This window comes from Camarhynchus parvulus, chromosome 1A (assembly GCF_901933205.1).
Source record: "Camarhynchus parvulus chromosome 1A, STF_HiC, whole genome shotgun sequence".
Taxonomy (NCBI): domain Eukaryota; kingdom Metazoa; phylum Chordata; class Aves; order Passeriformes; family Thraupidae; genus Camarhynchus; species Camarhynchus parvulus.
The window spans coordinates 10,527,380-10,549,501 of NC_044586.1; the positions used below are offsets into that span (position 1 = coordinate 10,527,380).

The following is a 22,122-nucleotide window of genomic DNA, read 5'->3' on the forward strand; positions in this document are numbered from 1 at the left end:
GCTGTGTTGATAACCAGGTCAGTGCTGAACCATGTAGCACTTGAAGGTTATATTGGTCGGCAGAATTTAGTTATGCTACCGGGAAGGTGTGTCAAGCATAGAGCTTGATGGGGTGAAAAAGAGAAACAACTGCACAATGAATCAGTCTACCAAAATAGCTAAAATCATCACAGTGGACGTTCGCATATTAAACAAACTAATCTGCATGTTCTCCTGTGCAATTTAAGTCCGGGTGTTTGAGTCTCACTCAGTTTCCTTCATGGTTTTTCTCATGGTGAAGGCCAGATAATGCTTTATGGTGGCAGTGGTCCTAATACATGGCAATCTGATGTCAATAATTTGTTTTTAAATAAAATATGAAGAATGATCTCCTCTGAAATTAACCCTACCCAGTGATAGGAAAGTTAAGATTTGTGTTGTTAGCATATAGAAAAAAGAAAAGGCAGGACAAATTTAATACTTCATTTACTTATAAATCATTCAGCACCAACAGCTCAGTTTTGCTACTATTAAGATCCGACATTCTTTCTTACATTTCTCTAGAGATAGAGCATAAGCTAAACAGATTTTGTCTGCTCAACTACAAGATCTGAACCTGGTCTCATTTAGTTTTCCCTTTTTAGGTTTTTTTCCTCTCTTTTTGGAGTTAGCTTTCTGCTGCTGCTAGGATACTGATCTGGCTGAATTAGTTTACTGTTGCTGAAACAGGACAGCTCACTTGACTTTCTCCTTCAGTGTTCTGAGTGTTGGCCAGCTTCACTTTTTCAGTGGTTCTGATGTACTTTGGACTCTCCACTGAGCAAGTTCATCCAACTCATGCAGAAAAACCATTTTGCTTTTGCCAGGTCTGTGCTGTTTGTAGGCTGCTCACTTGTATAAATTAGCTTTATTGTTGGACATGCTTAATACCTTTCAAAGAATTTTGCTGAAATAATTGTATCCTGCATGTTGTTGCCACTTTCAGAGACAGGACATTAAATCTGTTTTACAGAATTTTAGAATTTTCAGTAGTTATACTGACTTTGAGGGGCACTGCAGATCACCCAGCACAAGTGGAATTTTCTGTTGAATTGTACTAATTGCAGTACTGCTTTTTAGATTTTTTAAAACTGAGCACCAGAAAACAGAAAAAAAATTGTAGATCGGGAGTTAACAGCTACAGGTATGCTCAAATAAATCCAAGCTTCTCATTATTTCATTCCTCAGTTTCTGAAATCAAATGCAGAAGAGGCAGGCTTGAGATGGAGATGCTTTTAATCAGTAAAACACCAATTGTGTTTGTTTCACCTTCATAGCTGAGCTTAGCCAGACTGAGCCTGGTGTCCTCCTGGTTTCTGTCATCTGAAGTCCTGTGCAGTTTCAGGCTTTACATTTATTGTATTTGCAGTGCTTCAGTACTTCCGTTCTTGGCACCTCAATAAACATTTTGTGGTGTTCCCTCTCCATCTCATCCTGTATGGATTCTAGACTGCTGTGTGTAAGGAAATGAGGAAGAGATTACATCCAATTTGTCTTTACTTGCTGTTGTTGTTTGTTGGGCAAATATCAAGCCAGAAATTATCCTTATGTTTAGCTAGCTATTCAGTTACATAATTAAGTGACAAGAGCATCTCTTCAGTCTTGCTCTCTCCTGGGATTTCGTCTTATCTTGCTGCTCCATGATGTAAAAGGGACATGTTTTCCCTTGACTTCTATCTTGTACTGGGTCTTACTCCTTGTTATCTCTCGGGAAAGAATTAATGTCTTCATTTTTGTTTACACATATGATTTTAAGCTGCTGCAGGTGGATGTGTGAAGTGTTTTAAGCACTGTGGTCTTCTTTCTATTCTCCTTTAAATGTAAGCATAGTACTAGTATTAACTGAAGGTGATAACCTATGTTATGAAAATGTCTATCACTGCTTAAATTTCAAGAGCTGATGCTTTTTTCATGTGTTTAAAAGAAAAAAAATACTAAATTGTTACTAATGCAAAATAATTTTGTTGTATTTCAAAAGTTCAAGCCGTAGAATGTTAGAGGATCTAGGATTTTTTAAATCTGGTTCTTGTCACTGTAGTGTTCAACATAAAATTGGATTTTCACCTAATTTTCTTTTCTGTTAGGCCAAGGTGCAGCAGACAAATTCTGACTTTGTTGTTCAGCCTCCTCCTCCTCTTCCTCCCACTGAAATGTCCTTGCAGAGATCAGAAGCAGCAATAGAACCACGCACTGAGAATGCGGAAATTAGTGCTGTGCAGCTGGTTAATTCATTAGCCTTTCTGATTCCTTATGGGAGTTAAATTACTGTTGGAAAGGAAGGTACACCACAGTGGGATTCTTGAATGCTGTGCTAATCAAAGCTGGCATGCAACTTGGGTCTCCCAAATCCTATATTTTTGAGAGAAAAGATCATTGCCCTACTTAGTCACAGTACTGCACCAACATAATTGTCTGAGTAATTAGAAATAAAATAACCTACTATATATTTTCCTGGTAGGGTCTTGTTTGATATTAATTAATTTTTTTTTTTTAACAGACACTTCGCAGAGGCTTGGTATGCTTTCTTTGCTGTCTTAGCACATTCTCTTCAAGGGCTGATTCAGTTTTGCTGCTTGGTGTTTTGACAGCCTGGCTTCTGACATGACATGGATAAAACGATGGTGGCAGTTTTGGTTTTATATAGCTTACAGATAAATCTTTTGTATGTATGTGACTTGATTTGGGAAAATAGCCCATAGATTTTAGACTTCTGCCCCCCTATAGCTGTCTGTCAGTTCGAGTCTAACCTGTGCATATTGAAGTTCAGGTTGTTTAGCTGGAATGTAACAGGAGCAGGAAAGCTGAATGCCATGGCTTTAGGCCAGATCTGGCCTCTTGATGTGTTCAGGGGCCAGTCCTGTTTAATATCTTTGTTGATGATCTGGACTAGAGGGTCGAGTGCACCCTCAGTTTGCAGGGAACACCAAGTTTTGTGGGAATGTTGATCTGCTCAGTGGGCTGATGCCAGCTGTGTGAAGCTCAGCAAGGCCCAGTGCCAGGTCCTGCCCTGGGGTCACAACAACCCCTGCAGTGCTGCAGGCCTGGGGCAGAGTGGCTGGAAAAAGCTGCCCAATGGAAAAGGACCTGGGAGTGCTGGTTTGACAGCAGCTGAACATGAGCCAGCAGTGGGTCCAGGTGGCCAAGAAGGCCAGTGACATCCTGGCTTGTGTCAGCAATAGTGTGGCCAGCAGCACCAGGGCAGTGATGGTCCCTCTGTTCCTGATGAGGTCACACTTGGAGTACTGTGCTCAGTTTGGGGCTCCTCACTACAAGAAAGGCACTGAGGGGGTGTCCACAGAAGGTCACAGAGCTGGGGAAGGGTCTGGGACACCAGTCTGATAAGGAGCAGCTGAGGGAGAGAGCTGGGAATGTTTAGCCTGGAGAAAACAAGGCTCAAGGGAGACCCCATCACTCTCTACCACCTCCTGAAAAGAAGTTATAGTGGGGTGGGGATCAGTCTCTTCCCCCAGGTAACAAGTGATAGGACAAGAGGAAATAGTTTTAATTGTGCCAGAGGAGACTTAAATTGGATATTAGAAAAAAATGTCTTTACTGAAAGAGTGGTCAGCCATTGGAACCATTGCCCAGGGGAGTGGTGGATTTGCCCTTTCTGGAAGTGTTAAAAATCCATGTGAACGTGGAACTTAAGGCCGTGGTTTAGTGATGGAATTGGCAGGGTTGCGTAATGATGGGAGTCAATGATTTTGGAGGTCTTTTCCAAACTAAATGATTCTATGATTTATCAAGATCCAATAACAGATTGTGCAGAATTTAGCTTATGGTTTGGAAATAGAAGTAAAATTTCTAATTCTTAGATACTGAGAGGACTAACTAGATTCAAAATGTGCTGCTTTAAGTATCCAGAAATAACAATTCTCCAATGAGCACTGCTAAGCCTAATTACAGATTTTCCAAGTCAAATTATTAAATAACTTAAATGCATTAATATACACAGAATTTAATTGTGCACATAAATTAGGGCCAGAAGGCTTTGGAGAGTAATGAAGATGCATCTTCTCTATCCTTCTCTCCTATCCTGAGTGATGCTGAATTTAGTGCTCTGACTAGTGCATGATGATGTATTCAATTCCCAGCTAATACTTACATCTGACTCATGATCTCTGTAAATCTGAAGAGAGCATCTACCTTGTTGTAACTCCAGCCCTCAGTCCAAGTTACACTTGTAGTTCAGTCTACTTTAGTTTTTAGTTTATAACCATACTCCTCTCCAATTTATTTTCTTTTATACATGCTCATTTTGCATTTTTGTATTAATCAAATTGTTTCTTTTGTGAGGTGACTGAAATGTTCAGTAAGAATGAGAAAGGAAATCAATCTTCAGAGGACTTCAAGCTGCAGACTGAAGTGTCAGCCATGCTGGGGCTGTGTATTACTGTTCCTTTATTAAACCAAGAAAGAATCCATGCTTACTGTTGAGTTTTTGCAGTATTTAGGGCTGGAGACAGGATTTGGAAAAGGGCAGATTTCTCAGAGATACAGGAATTAGTTTTAGTGGAAGAGGGAACTATCAAATACAATAGTTTTCAATGCAAATTTTGGTTTTGAGTAATATGGAATCTGCTCTAGGACTGCCATCATTTCACGTGGGTTCTTTCTGTAATGGGAACAGGAGTCAGAATTGGAATAATGTAACGTCAGAATTTTCATAATGTCGTCATCATCATTGTTGTCCAGCAATTGTTTTAATATTTTCACTTACCCAACAAGTGAATAATTATTTGAGGAAAACAAGATTGCCTCTTTTCTCATTGGGTGAGAACCCATTGTTTGTGTTGGGCATTTGGCTGTCTGGCACGCTGAGGTGATCCAAACACTGCGCAAGTTGAACATGTACAGCTTTTCCTTCTTACACCTGTCTTGAATGGACTGACTTTGGGAATAAAGCTCTGAACTAAAAAGACCTTGAGTCCCTCCAGAGAAGGACAATGAAGCTAGAGTAGGGGCTGGAGCAGAAGTTTGGTGAGGAACATCTGAGGGAACTGAGGGAATATTTTAGCATGGAGAAAAGGAGGTGCTTCATCACTTTGTCTCTTCTCACAAGTAACAAGTGACAGGACAGGAGGAAATGGTGGCTTCAAGTTGTGCCAGGGAAGGTTCAGATTAGGCATTAGGAAGAATTACTTAATTGAAAAGGTTGTCAGGCTCTGGAATGGGCTGCCTAGGGAAGCCATTGAGTCACCATCCCTGGAGTTATTTGAAATACATGTAGGTGTGGCTCATAAGGACATGGTTTAGTGGTAGACTTGACACTGTTAGGTTAATGTTTTGACTTAATCTTAAAAGTGTTTTGCAACGTAATCAATTCTATGATTGTTTGCCAGCTTGAGCTTTGAGTCTGGAAGAGTTTGGGTGCTCAAACCCTGTGCAGAAGTAACTTGGAAGTAGGACTCATTTTCTGAAGTGATTAGGTTCAGTGTTTTGTGCAGCCAATTGAGAAACTGTCGTGACTAGGTGGATTTGGGATTTCTGCTCAGGAGAGAACTAGGTGGGTGGATGGAAGGGCATTGTGATTTCAAATAAATATATTCCATGCTGGGCAGAATTTATGAATCCTAGTACCTTGACACTAGTGTTCTGTTTCCCTCTCCTCTCTCTATCTCTGTCCAACCAGGACAGTCACAGAAGATCAGTGTCAAAGAGATATTTGAACTGGGCAGCAAACAGTACATGTGGTGCTATATGTGGAACTGTGGATATGCAAGTTTGCTAGCCAGCTGCTCCCAAAAGGCATCTTAAAAGCATGATTTCTGCCTGAGCCTCTCTCAGTGGAGAGAAGGGCAGATGAATGATTAATTTATGCTTTCATCATTTCAGATGCTTATGTTCATGAAATATGAAAGTGGCTATTTCTGAGTTTCTAGACTTCTGCTGAGTATATTTTGAATTGGCTGTTGGATTCAGAAGTTACTGGAGAAGGCAGAAGTAGAATAAGTTACTCCATACTCACTTAGGAAAGCAGGCTTAGTATAGCAGTTTTTAGATTATGGTCTGTGCATCGTTGGCAGCTGTTAGAAACAGATCTGCAAAGGAGGCTCCTGCACCATCTCCCAGAGACTGGGCTGGCAATCATGTTCCTCAAATTGCCCATTTCCAGTGCTGCCTTCTGACAGGAGGAGCATCATGCTTTGTTTACATGTCTTTGGTTGTTACTGCTGGCTGGTTTTCTTGTAGCCTTCCTTAAGGTGATCATTTCACTTACTATGGCAAAGGCCCTTGGAATTTTTGGAGGTAGATCAGTATCAATGCAGGCACCCCCTACACAGGGAATAATATGCTCTGACTCCATGATTCAGGAGGCTGAACAATTATTTATTAAGCTATACTATATTACATGAATAGTATGCTATATTAAAGAGATGCTATACTAAAAAGATACTACAGAAAAACCCATGACTGTCTCCAGACAGCCACAACACAGCTTTTGCCAAATTGGCCAATCAATCCAAACAACCCTCACAGGTGTCCAATTAACAAATGATTCTCAGTAAACAATCTCCATAACACATTCCACATGTGCCAAACAACAGGAGAAACAAGTAGAGATAAGAATTGTTTTCTCTTCTTCTCCAGGCTTCTTACTGCCTTCCCCAGGAAAAATCCTGGGACAGAGAATGACGTCTCTCTCTGTTCAGAGAATGTGAATACCACAGGTCAGGATCTTACAAATCTTCACAAGAATATTAAGATCTTCATCTTGACTTAAGTTGCTGAGTGAAAATTGGGCAGTGGAAGGAGAAGAGACATGGAGATGAGGATTTAAGTCTTTATAAAATCATAGCAGAGTTTGGATATGAGTGTTATGTGATTCCCTGTACTTTGATCTCTTGTGTGAAGACAGAAGAATTTGTTACTGAAATAGGAGATGAGTCTCAGGCTATGAAATGGGGAAAGATCACAGCTTTAAGCTCAGCTGTGTAGGAGGGAGGACCCTTAGAAATGACTTGGAACATACACACTGATGTATTATGTGTATGTATATACTAGAGCCAATATATATATGTTTATGTTTAATGTTCTCTTCACCTGCTTTTTTCAAGACCTTTAACTGTTCATATTTTCATGGCATGAGATGCCTCCCATTTGCCTTCATCCTCATGGTGATTTGTATAATGTGACATTTCAGAGACCTGGCAAACAGGAAACCACATCCCACGTCTCTGGACATGGAAACTGCTAAAACTAGAACTGGCAACTGCAGGTAGTTCATTGAGTGTCAATATTTTTCTCCTGTCTCCTAAAAGGATAACTGGCCCTTGACCACAAAGTGTGGTTACTGTTTTTTGAGTTAGTGCTGCAAGACATGGGAAAGTGATTTTTCTGGGGTTTTTTTTGACAGCTAGTGTTAGCAGGGACTTCTGAGCATGTAAGAAATTGTGGAGGTAATTATGGGGGTGCCTGGACCTTGAGGGTCTCAGGGAAGCTTTTTAGAAGCTGAATGGGTGCTTTGGTGACGTAGCTGCCTGTGAAGATGATGATACTCTGGCTTTGTAAATACTTGTGATAATATGGCTGGTTTTCTGTATGTTTTTTGTTTCTTTATTAAGCAGGTTGTGGTTTGACTGAAATATGTACTAGACCTGGCTATTTATTTTTGAACAAAATTTTCTTGGATGGAAACTTTACTGCTTGCATCTCCCAGCTGAATTTGGTACTGAGTATTCCACTCTTTTCATGTAATTCATTTTGAGGAAATAATAAGCAAAACCACTTGTGGGTTAAAGATTTGATGATCTGATGGGCCAGAATGGAAAATATTGCTGGAAATAACCTCAGATGTTACTGTTGAATCTGTAGAAAGCTTACGTGGCCATATGCTTTTAGCTTTTTCCAAATCCTAATTAATAAAGAATGAACATGTGTATGTGTGTGGACAAATAAAATCTAGGATCATCTCAAGCTGAAGTGGTGCCATTAACTCTGCAAGGAGGGAGAATAAGAAGCTAGAGGAAAAGATCTTTTTGGTCTAGTTTCAGCAGTTCAGAATAAATTTAATTTATGATATTACGGCTGAGACAAAACTCCTGCCAGCACTTAGTGTACCTTTCATTAAGCTGGTTTTCATGGAACAGGTATTGCCAAGGCCTGGAGTCTGGGTCTCTGCTGGGGCCCTGTACATGGTGCTACAAACCAGCAAGTAAGAGCAAAATCTCTTTCACCTGCTTTATCTTGGAGCATCTCCAAGGGTTTTCTTTTTAACTGTTCTGCCTGTTGGGGGCCAGTGTGTTATCCTAGAGGAGGCAAATGACTCTTCTTAGATCCTAGAATGGCAATGTTAGAATAGCTCTATCTCTTAGGGCAAGAGGTGCATGCATAGATTTTCTTCCAGTTTTACTGCACAGAAAGAGCAGCCTCTCTTGCCTTCCCATGTGAGGCTGAAATAACCACAACTGCTGCAGGTGCCAGAGCCTTGACCCTGCAGCACAGAAGTGTAACTGTGTCCATTTTTCATCTGAGTTTTGCAGGTGGAAGCATCATAAAAGATAAGTTTGGGTGGGAGGGGGACAACTTCCAGTGCAGTATATGCTAGGAAATTTATCTCACACAATTTTTTGTCAGTGATAGGAATTTGAGGCATTCCACAGCAGGAGGAACTGTCCTACTGCGCTCTTAATCTCTGTTTGCAGGGCTGCACTGGTTGTTTAAATGTGTGTATAGTTTTGGAGGCCCAAGCAGGTCTTGGGAGTGCAGCTCAGGATAACCACAGCCTAGGCTGCTAAAGAAAATTGTTTGCTAGCTGTTGGAGTCCAAAGCAGCTCAAAATACAATTTTCATTTGGTTTCATCCTTGCTGTAGGTATTGTGGGAAGCAGCAGGGGAGGGAAGGAGAGAGTGAAATGGCCTCATGAAGTAAAGGGTGGCATGTTTGTGATGGGGATGACTTTTTTAACTTTAAAATTGTATGGCGGTTTGTACTGAATGCTTTTAAAATGTCTGTGGTAATAACTAAGAAATTGTTATAAGTTCTTTCTCCTTTCTCATGGTTGTAAGAAGATGTGGAAACAAATTCTGGGGTGCTGAACATCAGCTGTGATTTGCCTACAGGTGGAAATGCTACTTGGTTTATTTGAGTCTTTCATAACATTTGACTTGTTATTCCCGTTGTAATCAAGGACTGAACAGTGTGGCCTTTGAAAGGGAATGGGCAATGCTGGAAGGCAAAAAAGAAAATTTGGAGGCTTGCCTCACTTGAGAAAGGTCCCTGACAGCACAGCTAGACAAGTTGTGCTTCTATAATGAGTTTCTGTGGTTGTTCAGAGATGCTGTAAATAACACATTCACCACAAAGGATGCACAACTGGTGACTAAGTCCTGCACATACTGCTTTCAAACACTGGTCCCTTTCACTGCCAAGTTCTCAGTGGTGTGAAGTTGTTTGTATATGCTTCTATCCAGCTGAATACAGAACATATTGTTCTGTTGCTCTTCTAGTTCTATGCACTTTGCTTACTAGCCATGGGCAGTTAGGGTTAGGGAATTCCCTAAATCACTAATTAAAATTCCCACTCAGTGTATCTTTAAGTGTGTTAGTTTATCTTTTCCTTGGCAAATTCGTGTTTATGGTGAACATATTACATCTACATTGGTGAATGTATTTGTACCTACATCCATATATCTGTATCTATATGTCTCACTGTATATAAGATAATATTTTTGATTTCGCATATCCTGGAGACATTCCTTTCTCAAGTAGCAGGAAAGTTTGAATGTTCATAAGCACAGCCTATTGAGGAAATAGGTCTGAAAGAAGTCTTAAAGCAAGAATCAGCTGAAATTATAATTCCTGATGTGGTTCTTTTAACTGTTCTTAAAGACCTGTTGTGATGCAGGCTGCTGGATCATCTGGAGCAATCCTTTCCAATACAGACTGGCCTTTGGAAAACATCCTCATGGCTATTAGTAAATTGCTGAGCTATCCAGTATAGATGTGGAAAAGAGATTACTCCTTTCTATAATTTTACATAAGCTTGAAAACAATTGGCATGTTTTATTCTGCACCTTCTCTTTAGACTCTAATAATTTTTCTTTTAGGATGATTAATCCCAACTTTATCCCAGTTTTTTCCTCATTGGAGCACCTGTGTCCCTCCAGTCTTGTATTTTTCTCTTGATTATTTATAATTAAACCATATTTTTCCTTAAGTGCAGCATCTAAAGCTAGACAAAGTCAGACAAAAAGCTCATTTAATTCCTTTTCTAGTATCATAGCGTGAGACTACCCACTTGGGTTTGTGTCCCTTCCTGAAGAATCTTGTGCAGTCAGCTGGATGAGAGACACTGTTTCCTAAAGCACTCTGGGGGCTCTGCTTAGGACTGCTCAACTGAGTTGTCCCATGGTGGTGGCTGCCATGTAATGTTGGCCCTGCAGGAGAAAATCTGCACAGAAGAGAAAATTCTTGCTCCAGATTTTGAATAAGGCTCAGATCATGGCAACTGGAAATGTTTAAATATCATGCATTTGAAAGCAAAGCTCAAGCTATCATACTTGCAGTGCTTTTTCTCTTTTCATTTTAATTAGCAGATTTTATCTATACCGCATCCTTTCCTGAGCAGTCCAGTATTAGTTAATGAACTGAATTCTCTGTGTAGTTGAAGTTCTGTGTGCAAACCTCCCCAGGTTAGGATAACAGCACTTGACGGATGTGTGAATACCTGTGTCAGGTTAAAAGCAAAAGATAACCAAGCTCCTGTACTCCAAAGTCTTTTCTTTAGACCATTTTGACCTCCATCTGGTCCACTTTAAAAGAATATAGAAACTTCCCTGTGTTTTCAGAGCAATTTATTCTAATTATTCTTTGGGGAAAAACCCCTCACTGAAGTGTTTTTTTTTCTATCCAGGGAGTGGAGAAATTATGTCTTAGGTCTATGGTAACTGTATTTGTGCCAGTCTCTATATTAAGTCAGTTTATAGCTAAAGAGTATGCATGGGATAGTGGGAATATTGCAGTGAGAGATAATTAGGCTAAATGGCCACTCTCAAGTGACTGTTTGTTGTGGGGGGAATTGGAAGCACAGGGAAAGAAATAGAGTAAATCATAGCTCATAACTTGGGTAAGACTGACCTGCTTTCCTTTAGCATAAAAATTTTATGCTAGTTTGACAATACTGGCTGAAGTAGTACAGTGTGTGTGTGCTGTGATCCATAAACACTGGCCTTTTTTGAAAATAGACACCTAGACATTGTGACTTGGGAAAAGCCAAGCTTTGATAAGGGGAAAAAAAAGCCATATGCATGGTGCAGCCACTTAAATAATTGAAATGAACTTCATACAGAAGACTTCATTGGTTGTGGCTGCTCTTCTCCATAGGAAAGTATTTCCTCATGAGATAATTTTATTTATTTAACTGTATTTGAAGTAGTTGCTTCAAGAAATTTAATTTGGGGTGTCCCAGCACTTTTGATGGTTTCTAAGGTGTGGGCATATAGTTATTATGTGTAATGTTATTTCTCGGGATTAGGTTATTAGAAAAAAATGCATCACCCATCAACGAGGATCTTCAATTTAGCCCTTCCACCTAAGAAAGGGGAAGGATCCCAATGTACAGGAGCTGGGGTTGGCTCTTAAGAGAATGTTTGTTTATACTTGATGTGCTATCCTTTAGCAGCCTCTGTCCTTTAAGGGAGGTGTGGATTTTCCAACTTTCTAAGGGATATGTGAAGGAGCATTTATGTACATTGTAAGTACTCCCTCACAAACAACTGATAACTTACTAGAAAACATTAGTGTATTTTCCCCTTTCTTTTGAACATATTTCAGGTTCAAATAGGACTCTTTTGAGCAGTAAGTTTCTTAAGCCTAATACAGTATGGAAATTACCAGATGAGTGTTATTTCTTTATCCAGTGTATTTTAACAATACTGTGTATTTTATCATTATCTTGGATAAAAGTGGAAGTAGTTAATAATAAGTGCAGTCATTTTCATTTGATTTTTGTTTGGAGACATTGTGTTGATAAGCCATTTTTTTTGAAAAATCAACAAAAGAAGCCTGCAATTATTTTAAATTGTACTAAGCATGCAGTAAAGCAGAATAGCTCTGTTTGTGATCAGAAAGGGATCTATTCTTTATTTTGGAAAATCATATATATTTTCAAATTATAAAATGTGTGTCAGTCTTGTATCTACTTTGTGTTCTTATTCTTGAAACTCAGGTCATTATTCCCCATAAAACGGAACTTTTGCTTTCCCACAGCTCTGTCTCATTACAGATGTAACTGAATTTATTTCCTTCCTCTGGGAAAATTTTGGAAAGGGAAGGGAAATGCTTTAAATCTGTGGTACCTTGTGGAGAACAGTGGCAGCCTCAGTTTCAATGCAGTGATATTTTTTAAGTAGAAAGGTTGTAGCTATTTGTGACATCAACCCCCAACTTCTAAATCCAGTTTAGAATCCAGTGGGTGGCTGTTTCAGCTTCTAAACATAGTTAGTGTTGTCCTGAGGTGTTCCTATGAAAGGAAATTGGTACTTAACTAGATTCAATGTGACAATATTTTTTTTAAGTAGATAGATTGAATTAGATAGGTTGACTGCATCATAAGCAGAAAAAAACCTGCAGTTTTTCCAAGTTTCTTGGGAATCTAAGTGTATGTATTTCAGCTTCTAAAATCTTTGTGTACTGTCCTGAGGGGGTCCCACATAAGGAAGGAACTCATCACACTTCACTACTTCAAACTTCTATGTTGTCCTAAAATGCAGATCAGATTGTGTCAAAACAGATACCAAGGTCTGAATCGAAGAGAAGCCTGTATACTTCTCGTTACACCCATGCTTACTGTTCTGGATATTATTCTTTTTACTTGTCTTTGTCTTGGAGACACAGCAGCCAGAATGCATCTCAGCCCTGTTTCCCAGTTGCTTTCTCCAGAGTGCAGGGGAATGAGGTTGGTTTTAACCAGATGTGAGATTCACCTGAGTGCCTTCTAAACCTGGCCCAACTTTTTTCGGCAGAGACTGTTTTTACCAGTGCCATGTGTGGTACATGGATTGGTGCCTGTGGACCTGTTCTTGATCAACGTGTGCTGCAATTTCCAACCCTCACTGTCTCATGTCTATAGCTTTACTGAGCACTAATGGGGGGAGTTTGGGACCTTAAGCAGTCTTGCACAGTAGAGAAGTGGAGGGATGAGATGACCCAGGGAGCTAAAGGGCCAGGAAAGGGCATGTTAAGGACTTAGAAGGATCATTTCTTCAGTGTCATCATTTGCCTTGTAACATTTCCCAGCCAAGCTAACATGGTGCTGCAGGATCTTGAGTAGTCTTTGTCAGCCAAGGTGACAAGTGTGCAGTGATTATTTCGGAATGTGTCAGTCTAGCTGATGTGATCCACCTGTGAATGATGCCTTGCCCACTTTTTTCCTCCTTGCTGCTTTAAGGTAAATATGTTTTCTTGAATGCGTCTAACAAATGTCAGTTATAACACAAACATCTCCGAGCTATGCTGTGGCTTCTTAGTTTTTTTAATGCTCAGTTGTTCTGAAATGTGTTTCAGTTGCTCTGCTGGTAGTCTTGTCTGAGAAAGGCACATGAATGGATCTGTTTCCCAAGATTGTTTTTAAATTGGCTGGTGTGTGCTAAGTTTTGGTAACAAGAGATTGCTTGCCTGTCCTTTTTATTGTTGTTTTTCCAATTCCAATATATGAATTAGAAAGTTTTACTTTGTGATGTTCCTGAAGAGATACTGTTCCTGTAAAACATGCTGTGAGCAGACTGCCCGATAAAGTAGGACTGTGAAATGCTTTCCACTCCCATATACTTCTCTTGACAGTTGTTTTGTTACCTTCCTGGTTCTTCTGTACATAAGAAGTATATAATCTATGCTTAGATTCTCTTTTTGGATTATCTATATATTCACCATTTCCTCCAGCAGATCCTTTTATGGTTTATTTCGGCTACTCTTAGTAACATAATGTTTACTCCTTTTTATTTTTTTTCTGCTGTTAACTGAGGCTATGAAGTTTCTAGGGCCATGGAGAAACTGTAGTTCTTATTACAGGATAGTCTTAGTGCCATGACTTGGAGACTTCAGTATCCATAGCTTCTTCATGCTCAGTTTGGGGTGCCACAGGACTCTAAAGCAAATAAGAGTAGTGAGAAGTAGAAGACTCACACCTTACAATCCTGGGTGTTTTAGTAGGTATGTCTGATAACTGGTGGTGTCACAGCTTCACCAGCTTCTGTGCTGGGAAAAGAGGATCTAACCTGGCTGGAGCTGGCAGAGCTGAACTCATTTGTGTTGGTCATGAAGTTGTTCCCAGGTCTGGGAGCTTGGGCAGCAGTAGCTCAGGATAACGTGTTTCCAGCAGAGTGCTCTGAGAGCGCTGATGAGGGCTGTTGGATTGCATTAAGGACGTGGAAGAAAAGGCTTTGGGCAAGTTTCATTTCTCTGCAGAAGCAAGCTACTGCAGTTTCTTCACTTGTCATCTTTGGAGTATGTTGCTAAGGAGAAAAGAACAAAAAGATGAAAATGAGTTGCTAAATCTTGAGATACTTGCATAGGAAAATATCCTTGATAACATAATTATTCTTAAAGCCGGTGCAGTTCCAGAATCTCTAATAAAGATATCTGCGCTGAATTTGTCTGTGTTGTACATGGATGCCTGAGCTTGACAGCCGGTAGAGAAGGTCATTTTAATTTGGTTTTTTTTGGTTAAGTTCTTGTATGGGTCTTATTGTTTGAAGTAATACTTCTGTTGCCTTCTTTCTAGTAATTTCACCAGGAAATTGTCTTCTGGAAGTTCTGTGGGTATGAATTATGGCAGAACTCTGATCTTTGGTGTTATGCAGTTACTCTATTTTACAGGGTGGGGTGGTTTTTTTGTTGGGTTTTTTTTTTTTTTAATGTCTCTTTTTCCAAGTGAGGTCAAGGTCAATAACAATTGCACATTGTAAAGAAAAAGCTTAGGTAACCTCTACTTAAATGTACATGAGTACTTCTTGAATTTCTGTTCCATCTCTTTGAATGTCCCTTTTCTTTCCATGTTTTCAGCGCTCTTTTGGTGAAACGCTTATTTTCAGCCTCAAAGGCTGGGGTAGCTGGGACTGTTCTGCTCTCTTTCCCAGCTTTTCTTTGAAATCTGCTTTTCCTGTGAAAATGCGTTGACAGATTCTCTTTCATGTGCCTTGATTTGCCAAGTGATACATGCTGCGAGTACCACTAAATGCCTTCATATCCGACTGTGCAGGAGATTTTTGGTATTATTTGCCTATTCATATACAACTGTTTGAAAAATTAAGCATGTACAGGCATATTGTTGCGATCTGGCCCCAGAGCAATGAAGTTGTTGTTCTGAGTTCAATACAGAGTGATGGTACCCTGCCAGCTGAAAATCTCATCTTCAGATTTTTCATCGCGCTTTTGTGTCTGTAGCGGAAGCCTTGTGAATTAGCCTCTCGCAGGAGCTGCTTTCAGGTGCTGCAGGTTGGGACTTCCATTTATTCCTTGAAGTTAACAGGATTTTGGAGCAGCGAGCCTACTGACCTGAGAAACTTATAGCTCAATCAGGGGTATTTTTCCTCTGTTGGTAGTGCAGCACAGTTAAGGATATGTGTCAATGAAGAGAGTCCCTGTGGATAACTGGGTTTCTAGGATACAGCGTATGATCTGTTTTAATTAGACAGTTACTCTTGTCTTCAGGCTCTCTCATTTCTTTGCTTGTAGAGATTTTATAGTGATAATGCAGTGTAAGAAGTAAAATTGTTTTGTTTTAAGGATGTATTCTTTGCTTGTGTGTCCAAAATGCCACTCAGTGATCTGTCATCTGCACTAAAAAAGAGGCTAATAGAAATTTGAATTGGTCTTTTTAAAAGCTTCCAGGATCCGCATTTTGGTGGACACTGCAGTGTTGAGTATAAACATAAAGCTCTTCACTAGTCATTCAGTTGGATGAAAACTGACACTGGCTGCTTAGAGACTAAAAATCAAGTTACTGTGCAGAGAGCAATTAAAAAGGAAAAAAAAAAGGAAGTGGGGGGAAGGAAAGCTTTTCCATTTTAAAACTGTGACCTGGTTATCCCAATGAGCAAATCTGATGAGAGTTTTTCTTAGAATTAACATTTGTAAAGTCAATTCAAGTTTGTGTGTACTTTATCTCTAGCATATGGCTTCCCACACAATGATGTCATGTACAACCAAGTGCCAAAAAAAGCGTGAATGCTCCCAGCAAAAGCTACACTTTGAACTGGGATTTGATGTGTGGTTTCTGTGCCTGTGTGTGCATGGCCAGACAGCCAGTCCTGTCGGAGCACCGAGCTGTGCACGGAGGCGCTGCTGTCCTCAGCTGTGGGTGCTGGTCTGCAGAAAGGCACAGTGGCCATGGAAGGCTTCTGTGTCATAAACATCTACTTTTCTCCCCTCTGAGCTGTTGGAAAGGGACTGAATTGTCACAGCTAATTTGCTTCAGAGGAGTTCTAGGGAGGGACTGTCAGCTCAAGGCATCTTGGTGCTGTAAGAGCTTCATGCAGTTCCACAGGAGAGGATTTCTGTATCCTTGGGCTTTGCAGGTGTTGTGTAGGCATAGCAAACTCTTCTGTGCATGGGCTTTGTTCTCAGCCCACTTCTTAGCTGAGTCATGGTTTTCCAAAGGTTGTAACAATGTTTGGGAGGTGGATCTCACTTTGTACTTGTGTTTATGGAGTGGATAGTGGGGTCCCCTCTGTATGTTCTCCTGCCCTTAATGCCTGATCTGGTGATCTGCTTGTTGCCTTCTGTTACAGAAAGCTTTCCTTGGGTTGCACAGTTTTTGATCTCTTTCATGCAAAACAGAATGTGTCACAGTGGTATGAAATAAAGAGAAATTGTGGGTTCTATTTTTCTTTTAGTCTACCATTTACTGTAAGCTACTACAGGGTCCTGTTCTGCTTCAGCAGTGGCTATGTTAGGAAGATTCCTGGATCAGAGCATAGATCACAGGTTTCCTCCTGAGCTCTTCCATTGGCCATGCAGTGGAAGAGTGGAATCTCAGACTGCCTACAGGTCTGAGATGGTTAACGTGATGTCTACTAGCAAATGTCCTGAAGGAAATTTTGAGGGTGGCTTTAATGTTGGAGAAGGAAAAAAATGTCAGTGCCAGTGTCTGCTGTTACAGGTTCATTGATATTGGCTGCCAAATGCAAGAGTTCATGAGGATTTTATAGTGTATGTTTTGACTGGAGTATGAAATGCAGTTAGGCTGCCTTCTAAAACTCTTTCTTTACAAAACCTTCGTGACTCTGCTGGCCAGCAGGCACGGGTTTGTCTTTGCCTCTTTGTGCATGTTTTCGCCTCATACAGAATTGGAAGTTTGTGCTTATTTGCTGTGCAACAGGGGAGGTTCTTATCTACTTGCACCTGGGCAGCAGCTGAACCACAGCTGTGCGTGTGGGTGAAGAATGACTGTAAGATGTTCCTGGTCTTTTTTGGCTGTGTATTCAAACCTGAAATATGTAAAAGTGAGCATGTGTGTACCTAGGCACTCACTTTGCCCGCTGCTTCCCTAGTAACACTTATTTTCCTCATAATACAGATTTTTGTGTAATGAAATTTTTTCATCAACTGCAGTGAGAAAGAGGGCTGAGACAGCATAATTTTTCAGTTTCATTACTTTCTCTGTCTTTTAGCCTTTCAGGTGGTACAAGCAGCTTCATTAGTTAAAATTCATATGAGCATCTGGTAAATGGTGAGGGATTCTTTTACAGTAAGAAAATCAACATCTTTGAGAAGGAACTGTTGAGACTTTCTATGGTTTGTGTCCCTCGCTGCCCTCAGGGTGCACTGGGCAGGGGTGCAGCGTATGCTCCAGGGACCAGAACCTTCCAAAATCTGCAGGGAGCCCCGCAGAGCAGCTGTGAGCTGGAGCTTGGGAAGGGAGGGACAGTTCAGGCTCCCATCCCCTCCTCTCCCTGGCTTTTGTGTGCCAGGGGTAATTATTGTCACTGTTCAATCCATGCTTAATGCCTCCCAGAGAAGAAAGCAGACAGCTTTTTGTCTGCACATGCTTCTGTGACTGGTATTTTCCTACAAGCCAGACACCTAAGAAATTTAGTTAGAGGCTTACACAAGGGAGCTATATAAATTTTTTGCAATGACCTAATGCATACAAGCTCTTTTGGTGGAAGCTGTACTAAATCCTGTTAAATAAATTAGGAAGTTATTAAGTGTTAAGCTGTAGGAGGAAGAGTTAAGATTTTTTTTCAGATACATTTGCTTCTATCATTCTTTCTACCCTTGGGTGGTCTTGAGTCCTACACTGCATTCAATTTCCTACTTCCCATTTCTTGAAGAAAAAGTTAAAATCTGTGTTATCAAAAGCTTCCCTTAAATGGGATATGCTGCTCCATCCCATAATCAGGTAAATCTTTCAAGTGGCAAATATTCCTAGTGAGCTCATAGCTTTAATTTAATGATTTGGGAGCTCCTGTTACGTATTTTGTCAGGAATTTTACTGTAATACTTGGAATGTATGTAGCATTGATTGCCTTTCTACCTAAAATGCATCAGTTTGAAACAATGGGTAGCAGTAAAAGAGCAGTTTTTCTCCTTGCCTTAAAAACATAGCTACTAAAATTTAATTTTGTTGGTCATTGTGTCAGTACACTGAAGATTTTTTTGAAATTATACATGTTTTGAACTTTTTTGCTGCTAGTCTGCTGGCATTTTCTGTTGTTTGCAAACTTTATTATTCATAACTTAGTTTCTCAAAAATAATAGAACAAAAATTACTGGTTTTATTGTTAAGGTCTAATTTTTATTAAAAGTAAAGATTTCCTGTCTTTGTTGTTATGCCTGTACCTGTCTATGATTTCATATCTTGATAATATAGAAAATTACTGACTTTTTAGTAAATACTGAGAATTGGGGTAGTGTACATTTGCCATATCATAATAGCAGAGTGCAGAAAAGTGATGCAACTTTTTTGAAGTCACGTGAGGCATCAGTGACAGAGGCGAGATTACATCTGGATCCTGCATTTAAAAAATACATGGAAGTATATTTGTTATAAATGAAGAATATAGAAAAGCATGTCAGTATACATATATATTATCACAAATATATATTTAAAACATCCTTTCTTTATTCCAGGTTATAGAACAGACATTACTTTTTAGCACTGCAGCTACAGGAAGGATGCAATCTTTCTCTCTCTAATTGCTATCTGGAAGAATGACTAGTCTAGTTTCTGGTTTATGAACTTGTGTAGTTTTCTGGCGTGCAGACATGGTATATTTTTGTCACCGAAGAACTCTGTGGACTGCAGCAGTCCTTTGCTGTAGTCATGAGGAACTTCTGTCCTTCCCAGATTCACACGTTGCAGCAGCCTTAGCAGGACACAGGCGTGCTTCTGTAATTTCAGATTTGGCAGTTTCAGGGGTCGCTCAGTTCGGTGACTGGTTTCATTACTTGTGACACCAGCTAGTTTTTGGGGGGCAGCAGGAGCAGCAAAGAGCAAGGCCACCAGCAGATTTCCTATGTTATTGCTCCTCCCATGTCCCAGTGTCATTGTCTGAGCTGTGGCATTGTAGCAGTGCCATCTGTGACTCCTGTGGCCCCTGCCACTAGTGCTTGCCTTTCCTTGCCTTTGCTGTAGCTTGGGATCACAGCTTTGTTCCCTAAGCTATCTATTCTTTTTCATAATGTTATCAGCCTGGTGGAGTTTGGCTTGTCTGATGCGAGCCCATCTGAACGGGAGCGGGGAACAGTCACCCGACAGTAACAGCTGTGCAAACAAACAAGTCAGCGTTGATACTCATCAATAGCTTTGTGCAGCCGTGGCATTGAGATGCAGCAGAACATGTGCAATCTGTCTGCTTCCTTTGTCCCACGGTACAGCCAGAGCGGCCCCTCTGCGCTGATTGTCATGCCGTGGTGTGCCTTCTCCTCCTTCCCTTTCTCCTTTGCTTTTCCTGCCTCTTTGTGGGCTGTCTGGCTGCTCCCAAACACATCTGCCACGCGTCCCATCTGCTCTCCCTGAGAGGCACGCTCAGTCCTGACAAGCGCTATTCAAGTGGTGCACTGTTCTGTAGAGTTGACAGAAAACACTAATTTGTATTATTAATGGCGGATCACTAATGCTGCCTGCTTCTGAAACACTGAGCAAAGTAAATAGGGTGGAACATCAACTTGTAAACTTGCTGGTGGGTTTTTTTCAAAATCCTGCATGCGTAGGTGAATTTTTCTCATTTCCACTTACCGTAGATGACAGTGCTCTTACTTTGTCTTGGAGCTTGTAACTTTTTCAAGTTTGTTTTCCTTCCAAAAGTGAAACATTTATTTCAAAAGTTGCGCTCTTTCCTTCCTGGCATCAATAGCAAGATTCTTTACATTGAGAGGCAAGGCACAAGTGTGTGATGAAATAATTATTTACTATTCCTTTGTTTTTCAAGGAAAAAAATATTATCAGACCATCCAAAAAATTTGAAAACCATATTCTAAAGTCAGAAAGAATTTAAAGCCTTGCCTGTTCTACGTGTTTGTTGGACAGCTTAGGGTTATGCACTTAACTCTTCAGAACATCTTCTCTGTGACATTTACTTACTTCCAGCAGGATCTTGCCATCTGCCAGCTCCCCAGTCAAGCTGAACAAAAATAAAGTGGCTCTCTGCGGGTGAAGGAAGATGGTGTGCAGCATAGGCATAGATAGGCAGTAGAGTTGTTTTTGTTGAATCACCTCTAGCTTTGAGTCAGAGATTTGTGGAGATACCTGATCAAAAGTGCAGTTTCTAATTGGTATTAGTATTCAGCTCTGTCTGGTCATATTAACTGTCAGCTGTATTCACCATGCTCATTATGAAGCTCTTACAGCTGCCTTGTGTACTGCTGCAGAGATTTACAACATGAAGCTGTGGTGAACAAGGAGTAACCCTCTCTGTTACCATGTTTGTCTGCAGTGTGGAATTCACTGTAAGCAAGGGTTAGGTGTCCAAAGTACCAAGCTGGGCAGGGTTTTACAGGGCTGCCTAAAAGGAAATGCACACGCATATAGGGAGAGAAGGGATTAATTTTGGCAGTGTTTGGTTCATAGCCTTGTAAGTCTTCCTTTAGGAACTCCCTGCTTACTCAGAATGTCACAAAGAGAAAAGTAAAGGTTGGAAGCGTAAGTCAAAGAAAATAATGAGCCCAGGGACGCTTCTAGCAATGATAAAAAAGTTGAGCAACTTTTGGTCAGCTAGCAGAGCTGTGTCAGGGTACATTTTGGTTCTGTGCTTCTTGGAAGCTACTTTGTCTGGTACTCATGTTAACTCCTTGTGAAAGCTGTTATTCCATGGTGGCTGCACTGTGTCGTGTTCAAGCATCTGACCTCTGCTGAAGAGGTTGAGGATGGACTTGTTTACTTGTCTTACATAGCTTTTACAACAGTGTTTTTTCTTGTCTTCTTGTTCTTCACCTGAGAGCATTGTAAGGCAGTATATTTTATCATCATACTCCAACTAAGCATCATAAAGCTGGTAATGCCTACAGTGAGTTTGAGGAGGAAAAAAATGGATTGGGACTGCCTGAGAGAATAGTATCTGTTGTGCTACAAAACGTTGTGCATGGAATTTGTAAAATAAAGGATATAATCACAGCATTCACTTAGTTAGGTGTGATCAGTGGTAAGCATTAACTCTCCTAGTTGTGCTTTTCAGATCAGCACCTTCAAAATTTATCAGCACTTGAAAAGTTGTGTCAAGGAGTTCAGCAGACAGACCGGGGAGAAGGGGATAGGTACAGTAGTTTATCACCTCTGGAAAGTGCTGTTAGACACTGGGAAACAGATAGGTGAGCTATTCCTGCAGGACTTTCTGTGAGTTACTGAGCTCAAGGCATCCTCTAAAGGGTTACAGATGTAGTTGCAGTTGAGCTGTGTACTGTATCATTTGTCCAGTGCTTTGTAATGTGTATGCTTGTTTTTACTTTAAACTGGTCCCTGGTGGTTTAACTGGATGTGATTCCTGTCCCTCCAGCCTTGTTAATGGGTGTTGCTGGTGGGTTCCAGCAGCACTGCCTGGACACTCCCATATGAAAACAGGGCGATCAGGAATGATCGTTAACTTAAAGATGAACGCTTTGTGTGTACCCTTGAAAACTGTTCTGCTGCAGTTTTCTGTGATTTGCTTTAATAATTCAGCTCTG

General features: G+C 40.5%; 1 protein-coding gene across 3 annotated transcripts in view; it reads left to right on the forward strand.

Moving 5' to 3' along the window:
• KIAA1549 (KIAA1549 ortholog) overlaps positions 1 to 22,122 on the forward strand; it is a 142,840-nt gene that overhangs the window by 45,611 nt on the left and 75,107 nt on the right. The gene's annotated exons all lie outside the window — the stretch shown is intronic.